The sequence below is a fragment of the Oncorhynchus clarkii genome, chromosome 26, assembly GCF_045791955.1.
Source record: "Oncorhynchus clarkii lewisi isolate Uvic-CL-2024 chromosome 26, UVic_Ocla_1.0, whole genome shotgun sequence".
NCBI classification, from domain to species: domain Eukaryota; kingdom Metazoa; phylum Chordata; class Actinopteri; order Salmoniformes; family Salmonidae; genus Oncorhynchus; species Oncorhynchus clarkii.
Window position 1 is genome coordinate 20,868,669 of NC_092172.1, and position 9,626 is coordinate 20,878,294.

The 9,626-nt window shown below is 43.3% G+C and overlaps 1 pseudogene; it reads left to right on the forward strand.

Annotated features, from left to right (window-relative positions):
• The first annotated feature begins 3,616 nt into the window (after positions 1 to 3,616).
• LOC139384571 (CBY1-interacting BAR domain-containing protein 2-like) lies at positions 3,617 to 8,049 on the forward strand (annotated as a pseudogene).
• Positions 8,050 to 9,626: the final 1,577 nt, after the last annotated feature.

Below are 9,626 nucleotides of genomic sequence, written 5' to 3' on the forward strand. Positions count from 1 at the left end.
GGAGGGGGCAAATTGGGGAGGGAAGTGGCAGTGAGGAGGGAGGGGCAGTTGTAGGGAGGGGGAAAATTGGACAGGGAAGGGTCAGTGGGGAGGGAGGGGCAGTGGGAGGGAGGGGGCAAATTGGGGAGGGACGGGGCAGTGGGGAGGGAGGGGCAGTGGGACAGGGGCAAAGGTGGAAGGGAAGGGGCAAAGGTGGGCTAATGTAATGTCCCACACAGTTACAGTATGTCTCTCTCCTACCACCTAGGAGACATTTATAATCTTATATATCCCCATTGTAAACCTTCTAACTCTACACTGTAAACTTTATAACTCTACACTGTAAACCTTCTAACTCTACACTGTAAACTTTATAACTTCACACTGTAAACTTTATAACTCTACACTGTAAACCTTCTAACTCTACACTGTAAACTGTATAACTTTACACTGTAAACTTTATAACTCTACACAGTAAACTGTATAACTCTACACTGCAAACTTTATAACTCAACACTGTAAACTGTATAACTCTACACTGTAAACCTTCTAACTCTACACTGTAAACTTTATAACTCTAAACTGTAAACTGTATAACTCTACACTGTAAACCTTCTAACTCTACACTGTAAACTTTATAACTCAACACTGTAAACCTTCTAACTCTACACTGCAAACTTTATAACTCAACACTGTAAACCTTCTAACTCTACACTGTAAACCTTCTAACTTTACACTGTAAAATGTATAACTCTACACTGTAAACTTTATAACTCTACACTGTAAACTGTATAACTCTACACTGTAAACTTTATAACTCTACACTGTAAACTTTATAACTCTACACTGTAAACTTTATAACTATACACTGGAAACTGTATAACTCTACACTGTAAACTTTATAACTCTACACTGTAAACTTTATAACTCTACACTACAGGGAATCATTGAATGCATCTCTCTATTGAGAGATGTCACAACACACACACACACACACACACACAGACACACACACACACACACACACACACACACACACACACACACACACACACACACACACACACACACACACACACACACACACACACACACACACACACAGGCTGTTTGTTGACACTGCCTCTGAGGTGTGTGCTCTGGCATTAATCACAGGTATGAGAGAGGGGTCAGCCCTTGCTGGCGAACAGAGAAAAACCCCTCACAACGGGAGACTGTCCTGGGTTACATCCCAGACCTTTCCACTGAACTGGCTGTGGAACACACACACTGGCGCCCGTGAGCCAGCACATCCAGAGTAGAGGAAAATAAAAAAAGATCTAGGTACACCTCTATGTCAGCTAGGCCAGGGCCAGACTACACTCAAAAGGGTTCTTTGGCTGTCCCCACAGGAGAACCCTTTTTGGTGCCAGGTAGAACCCATCTGGGTTTTATGTAGAACCCTCTGTAGAAAGGGTTCTACCTGGAACCAAAAAGGGTTATTCAAAGGGTTGTGGACAGCCAAAGAACCCTTTTAGAATCTAGATAGCATCTTTCTTTCTAATAGTGTAGGAGGTAACCCTGTATAGTTAGAGTCATGCCCAGATATACACACAATGATTAGTCCAATGACTTTCATCAACAGGTAGACCCCACTAAGGTTGGCATCCTCTCACTAGGCAACAGGTAAGTCAGAGTCTGTCCTTGCCTCATATTATTCAGTAATAGTGTTCCTGCCTCATAGCGTTCAACATATTCATACAGCAACTCCCAAAGCAATAAAATAGTTTTCTGACTCAGTCAAAAAGGCTGCCTGTGGTTGTGGCTTGTCGTACCAAGAGCTTGTGATTTTAGTAACAGCCTGGGGGAAAACTCATTTAGCTGGTTTTCCTCGTCTGTGTCTCACCTCCTCAATCACACTCCTAGGCTGTGACATCAATATGAGACAAACTGGCTCCTCAGAACAGGAAGTGGGGTGATGTAATTTCCCACATAGGAATTAATGATGAGAATATAAGGATCTATACAGATCTGAATGAATGGAAGCTTCAAAGAATATGACTGGAACTCCAACCCACAGTCTATGTGTGTTTTGCATGTGTTTGTGTGTTTTTGTTAGCAAGTGTGTGTCGCAAAGTGAGTCTGCCCTGTTCTTTGATTCTGCCTCTGGGTGACATGTGGATTTCCTTCCTCTGTCAGCCCTACAGACCTGCTCTGGGGGACGCAATTAGCCATCAGCCCTGTGGCTATTGTGTGGTGTTTATAGAGACATCCGATAATTATCTTTGGTGTGCGTCTGTCTGTCTGTCTGTCTGTCTCTCTGTCTCTCTGTCTGTGAGTTTAATTCACACTATATCCCTTTCACCCCTATTCTCTTTCTGTCTGTCTCTCTCAGGTTGGCATGGCTCTGCTACTGGACTGGCAGGGGCATTGTTTTCATTTCCCTTCATTAACTACAGCCTGAGGCGAGAGGAGGGGAGAGGTTGAGAGAAAGAGAGGGGGAGAGACAGAGAGAGAGAGAGAGAGAGAGAGAGAGAGAGAGAGAGAGAGAGAGGGGAGGACAAAGAGAGACAGAGAGATGGAGAGAGATGGAGAGGGGAGGACAAAGAGAGACAGAGAGATGGAGAGGGAGAAAGATAGAGAGACAGGGAGAGAGGAGGGGGTGTGGAACCATCCTGGGAGGATCTGTTGCTGCTAGACAGTGTGTTTATCATAACAGCTGCTGTCCACAGGGGAAACTTGGCAGGCTACATCAAAGCACTATTCACAGCCCACCTCCACTTTCTGACACATACGCCCACACACACACTATATTACGTGCAGCATACAATAAAACGTTTATTCTCAGGTAGGAAGAGGCTGTGTTACACTTTACAGCTGTGAGCTGCCAGCAGTGAGGTCTGTTTTTTGAATTGTTTGCGTTTTTGTGTAAATGAATTAAAGTTCCATTTGAGTGGCGCCCCTTGTATATGCCAACACATTCTTCCCAGAGAGAGTTGAGAGCTGGCCTCTCTTCAACACTTCTCTTACAGTCACTCGTTAACAGGCTGGACCCCTTACAATCCCTTCTGAGAGCACCATGTGTGCGTGCGCATGCGTGCGATGAAGCGTATGAGCGAGTGAGTCAGAGATAGAGCAGAGAGAGAAAGAGAGAAAGAAAGGGTGAGAGTGAGTTTTTAAAACATCAGTTTTACCACGCTCTTTAATAGACCTGAGGGATGGGGTTACGTTTTATTCTTCTGTAAGCCTGCCTTGTAAAGCCTGTCTCGGCTCCTGTCGGGGTTTATGTTGCTAATGATACGCTGCTGCCACCATGTGGCCATAACCATCACTTCCACCCCAAAACTCCACTCTTCCGTGTTGTCGTCTCTATAGCAACCAACTAGCTCGTAACCCGGGGCAGGCGAGAGCTTGGCAATAAGGCAAATACCGCAGCTCAACAGTGAGGTGAAGTGACTCCTAACCTGGCAGGGTAGCCTAGTGGTTAGAGCGTTGGACTAGTAACCAGTAGGTTGCATGTTCAAATCCCCGAGCTGACAAGGTACAAATCTGTCGTTCTGCCCCTGAACAGGCAGTTAACCCACTGTTCCTAGGCTGTCATTGAAATTAAGAATTTGTTCTTAACTGACTTGCCTAGTAAATTAAAATAACTCTTCATCTTTTGTCCAGAGACAGACAGATAAAGAGCATGGAGCTGACAGTGAGCCATGCTGAGAAGCACCTGGGTCAGTTCTGCAGCCTGCTGGCCTCTTACATCAGGAAGACAGGCAAGCTGAGGGACCAGGCTGACATGCTGGTCAGACAGCTCAATGACTTCTCAAATACTGACGACCCAGAGCTCCGTACCTGTCTGAAGAACCTGGCTGAAGACCTGGCCATGGTGCAGGACTACCGCCAACCTGAGGTGAGGGGTGAGAGGTCAGGGGCTGTTGGGGAGTAGTGAACTACATATAGGCTAGTTCAACTAGTAATATAACTTCATTTTGCAGTAGCTTTGTGGTAGTTGAACTAAATTCAATTCTTGGTAGGGTAGTAGTTCATAACTGTTTTTTGCCATTTAGTGGTGTAGCTAACTACTGGAATTATACTACGTTTTTTGCTAAATTAAATAAAATATGGCTAAAGTAGGCAATAATTTCCTTTATTTAAAAAAAATAGTTTTTGTGTATAGGCTTAATTACACATTCTGTTAATCTGACTCCAGAGTGGTCTGTTATTGATTTGATTTTTATTGCAATTTGTAATCTATGACATTTCAGATTTAGATATGATAATTTATAACAAAGTAGTTTGGATGTAGTGAACTACTTTTTCAAAGAAACGTACTAGATTTTCTTAACTTGTTATGGCTGCAATCCCGATATCGGGATAAGTGTCATCAACAACCGCTGAATAGCATAGCGCTATATTCAATAAATATTACTACAAATATTTATGTTCATGAAATCACAAGTGCAATATAGGAAAACACAGCTTAGCCTTTTGTTAATCCACCTGTCGTGTCAGATTTTGAAATTATGCTTTTCAGCGAAAGCAATACAAGCATTTGTGTAAATTTATCGATCGCACGACAAAATATTAAGTACACTTAGCATCAGGAAGCTTGGTCACGAAAATCAGAAAAGCAATCAAATTAATCGTTTACCTTTGATGATCTTCGGATGTTTTCACTCACGAGACTCCCAGTTACACAACAAATGTTCCGTTTGTTCCATAAAGATTATTTTTATATCCAAAATACCTCCGTTTGTTTGTCGCGTTATGTTCAGAAATCCACAGGAAAGAGCGGTCACGACAACGCAGGCGAAAATTCCAAATAGTTTCCATAATGTCCACAGAAACATGTCAAATGTTTTTTATAATCAATCCTCAGGTTGTTTTTAAAATAAATAATCGATAATATATCAACCGCAAATGTCTTTCACAGTAGGAGAGGGGAAAACAATGGCTGTCCAAACTCTGTTGCGTGAGCAAAACTCATGTGACCACTTGACGCGATGTTATTGTTCTGGTGCATTTTTCAAAATAAAAGCCTGAAACTATGCCTGAAGACTGTTGACACCTTGAGGAAGCGATAGGAAAAGGAATCTGGTTCATATCCCTTTAAATCCAGCAAAGGGAGGCTATGGAACATGGAGTTTTCAAAATAGAAGCCACTTCCTGTTTTGATTTTCCTCAGGGTTTCGCCTGCAATATCAGTTCTGTTATACTCACAGACAATATTTTGACAGTTTTGGAAACTTTAGAGTGTTTTCTATCCAATACTAATAATAATATGCATATATTAGCAACTGAGCAGGCCGTTTACAATGGGCACCTTTTCATTCAAGCTACTCAATACTGCCCCTGCAGCCATAAAAAGTTAAGGGTAGCTTTAGTGTAGTTTAACTTCCTCCAGTGTGAAGTAATTGGTAGCTTGGTAAAGTATATTTTTAGAGTAGCTTCCCCGATGCTGGTATTAGTGGTAGAGGACGTGGTTGGCCATGGTGCATCTACTAGGTTAGTGTAAGGGTTAATGAAACATCATAACAGTAAATAAAGGCATTATGGGAGTTTCTCAGTACTGTATATAGTGGGCAAAGACAGTGTTGGTTTCGAGACATTTTTACCCAGCAAAAACACAACAATTTGTTTCTCACACCTTGAAATACTGTTGTTTTGAAGATGAAAGTCTGTTTACTGTGTCTACCCCTGACAGGTAGAGAGGCTGGAGATCAAAGTCGTCACTCCCCTCAAAGCCTACGGTGATATTGTTGAAAACAAGAGAGTAAGTCCCCATACATGGAAACGAACACACTGTAGATTTCATACAGTAATTACCAGACAAAATACAGATTCCTCCATCACACACACACGCATGCTTACACGCACGCACACACACACACACACACACACACACACACACACACACACACACACACACACACACACACACACACACACACACACACACACACACACACACACACACACACACACACACACACACACACACTATCTTTGTCTCTTTCTCTCACTCTCTGTCTCTGTCTCATTGTCACTTCACACACTCTTCACAGCCTCTCATGGCAGAACAATGGCAGTGAATGAATAGGCAGTCTCTTCTGAGGCAGTGTGTTTGAAGCTTCATGGACTGGACATATCTCTGACATACAGGCGGATCTGAAGAGGTTCAATGCTGATCGGGACAGAGCGCTGAAAGAGCTGCAGAAACTGGAGACTCCAACAGAATAATCCCTCTGATAGACAAAGAATTGTATCCTTTCTCCCAGTCTATTCATATCTGCATGTAACTTTACAAGAGTGGCAGAATTCCAGCATGATTATAGTATTTACATCAACAATCCTTATGTCAAGACACAGTATTGAAAAATACGACGTATTGCCTGTGACAAACGATTGTTTGTCAGACATATATACTCTATGAGTGGTGCTTTGAGTGACAGGTTCAGATCAGCTAACCTGGTCTCTGAGAGGTTTTAGAAATGTAGATGTTCTGTTCTAGTCATGCTTCAATACCTTATCCAATGTTTTCAGTCACAGGTAACATGATTTCTCTGGAACCCCCTGTCACATCAACAACACCTTCAACACTGCAACGATGCAGATATCTGACCATTGATGAGATCTTGCTATGTGGTGGACCACCAGAGGTTTTGGTAGCTGTCATTACATTTTTAATATATCTCTTTCAAGCTTCTAGTACAGTTGTAGTATTCCTTTGCTGTTTGGTTTTCAGGCAGAGGTGAATGCTCAGAAGGCGACCAACAACGCTCACCGCAGCACCAGACAACTGGAGGAGACCATCAGTGACTTCCAGAGACAGAAACTGGAGGACATCAAGGTTGGTCTTCAACCACAACACACACATAAACACAACACACACATAAACACAACACACACACACACACACACATAAACACAACACACACACACACATAAACACAACACACACATAAACACAACACACACACACACGAGCACACATACAAACACAGACACACGCACGCACACACATGAACACACGAACACACACACAAATATACACAAATAAACCAGAATATACACAAACAAACACACAAAAACACACGAACACACACACACTCACTCACTCGCACATGTTCCAGTCATACTCAGGCATGTCCATGCTCTTACAGTGACAATAATACTAGGTCTTCCAGAGGATCTTCACAGACTTCATCACAGTGGAGATGGTGTTCCATGCCAAGGCTCTTGAGGTCTACACACACACCTTCCAGAACCTGGACAGCATGGACATAGACAAAGACCTGGAGGTTAGACACACACACACCTTCCAGAACCTGGACAGCATGGACATAGACAAAGACCTGGAGGTTAGACACACACACACCTTCCAGAACCTGGACAGCATGGACATAGACAAAGACCTGGAGGTTAGACACACACACCTTCCAGAACCTGGACAGCATGGACATAGACAAAGACCTGGAGGTTAGACACACACACACACCTTCCAGAACCTGGACAGCATGGACATAGACAAAGACCTGGAGGTTAGACACACACACACCTTCCAGAACCTGGACAGCATGACTGAGAGGTGAGAGTTCCAGGTATGGGGCTACAGGGCTGATCATCTCCCCGGTCTCAACAGCTGTTCACTGGGAGGATCAGGGTGTCTGACGGCCCTCTGCACAACCAGACCCTGCTGCCCTCCTCTATGGCCCACCAGCCTAGTCCCACCCTGGTCTCCAGCCTCAAACACACTGCTGAATCAGCCAAGAAGGTAAGATTGCATCTGCTGCTAGCATTACAGACAAAAAAATAGACCCCCACAATAATAAATGAAAGAGAGAAACATACACTGATAAGGTTAACAGTCATTACTGTCCTGTACAGACAGGTATATTTAGTTTCCTTTACAAGACTGTCCCAAGTCTTTAACCCATCTCCTGTTCACAGTCCCGTAGCAGCATCCTACAGCGCCAGAGGGGTGTAGAGGAGGAGGAGGAGGATGAAGAGGAGGAGGATGAGTCAGAGATAGAGGCTCAGCAGAGCAGGCAATCCTACGCCTCTCAATACACCCAAATACTCAGACAGAAGAACTGATAGATTGGGGGTACACACAAAAATGCACCCACAAAGACACACACACATACACACACACAAACAGAGAGAGAAAGACACTGCGTCTCTTCACACACATGTACACACACACATTCAGATAGCCGTATAGATCTGCTGACAGATGAGAATATGTAGTCAGTGTCTGTTGTCAGGTAAAGTCAATACTTAGAGTATGTACCGTACTGCAATAGATCTGTTGATGACTGTGCAGACGTGTTCCTATACAGGGTTTGCAGTAGATTGTTCTGCAAATAATTATTTATCAATGGAGGCATTTGGCACTTAAGACAGACTGCAATCATTTGTAATCAGTCATATCTAAGGTAAAGCTGAGGAGTGATAATGTGTTCACATTTTATAATGAAAAACAAATCAATGTTCAGTAATGGTTGTTATTTCCGTTGTGTTGGAATGGGAATATGAAAAATACAGTATATTCCTAGATATAAATGTAAACATATCAAATAAATTGACCCATTTGCATTAAACCTGAATGAGAACTCTCATCATCATCTTGTTTCCATGGAAATGAACTCATTGGTAATAGCCTACTGACTTCCATTGACTGTGAAACAACATTGCTTCCTCAGATGACTGCAATAACAGCTTGGCAGTGGGATCACACTCTGCAAGCCCAATGAAGGATTACAGCTGTGCACACTGCAGCTAAACCACTGACATGCTAGATAGGATAACACTGTTTGGCTTTCACCAATGGGTTTCTGTTCTGTTCAGGCTGTTGAGTTTGTCATAAAGCATGGCCCAGGTTCATTTACCTCTGTGCTGACTGAGATGGACTCTCTCACAGGAGTTATACGCTTGACAAACTGCTGGGGGGGGGTGAATACAGTTGGAAGCAACCAATCATTGGGCTTGGTTGGATAACAGACATTAATGCTGGAGATATCAATGTCGCCTGGATAGTTTGCCTGTGGAATCAGTTTAGAGAGCTGCAGTTGTGAAAGAGCAGCTGTTTGGTGATGTTGAGGTTATTCACTGTAAGCTAAAGGGTAAAACAGGAAGTGGGGGAGAAGACATGGTTTTTCCATTTGCAGATGTTCAGTAACTCAGAGTCTCTGTTTCACAACAGTGTGACAGAGCAGCATGCCAGGGCAATAAGCTCAGGGCGAAACCTCCCCTTATCCCCCCCAGAAATATCTGATGCAATACTCAAACGCAAACACTCAAACACACATGAGGACAGGGCAGAGGCATCACCTGCACCTCCTCGTGAGCTTTGTGCATCTTGGGAATCACTCTGAGATGCACACACTCTATCATATTCTTTGGAGGAAATTGTCATCACGAAGCACATTGATGCCACTGTTGCAATATTACTACAGAAGTAAGCATCTGCGTCTGGACACAGCATACTCGCCACTTATCAAGTACATAGTCATGCTGTCACAGCAACTTCAATTATTACTGCCACTTACAGTACTCTGCTATACCTCAGAACAGATCAAAGATCTGCAGTTACCACCATTAACACTCACTGTTCTAAGATCAGTGGTACTCTACAAAGAGCTAGACCAAGGCTGTGGTGTTGTGTCACTCTC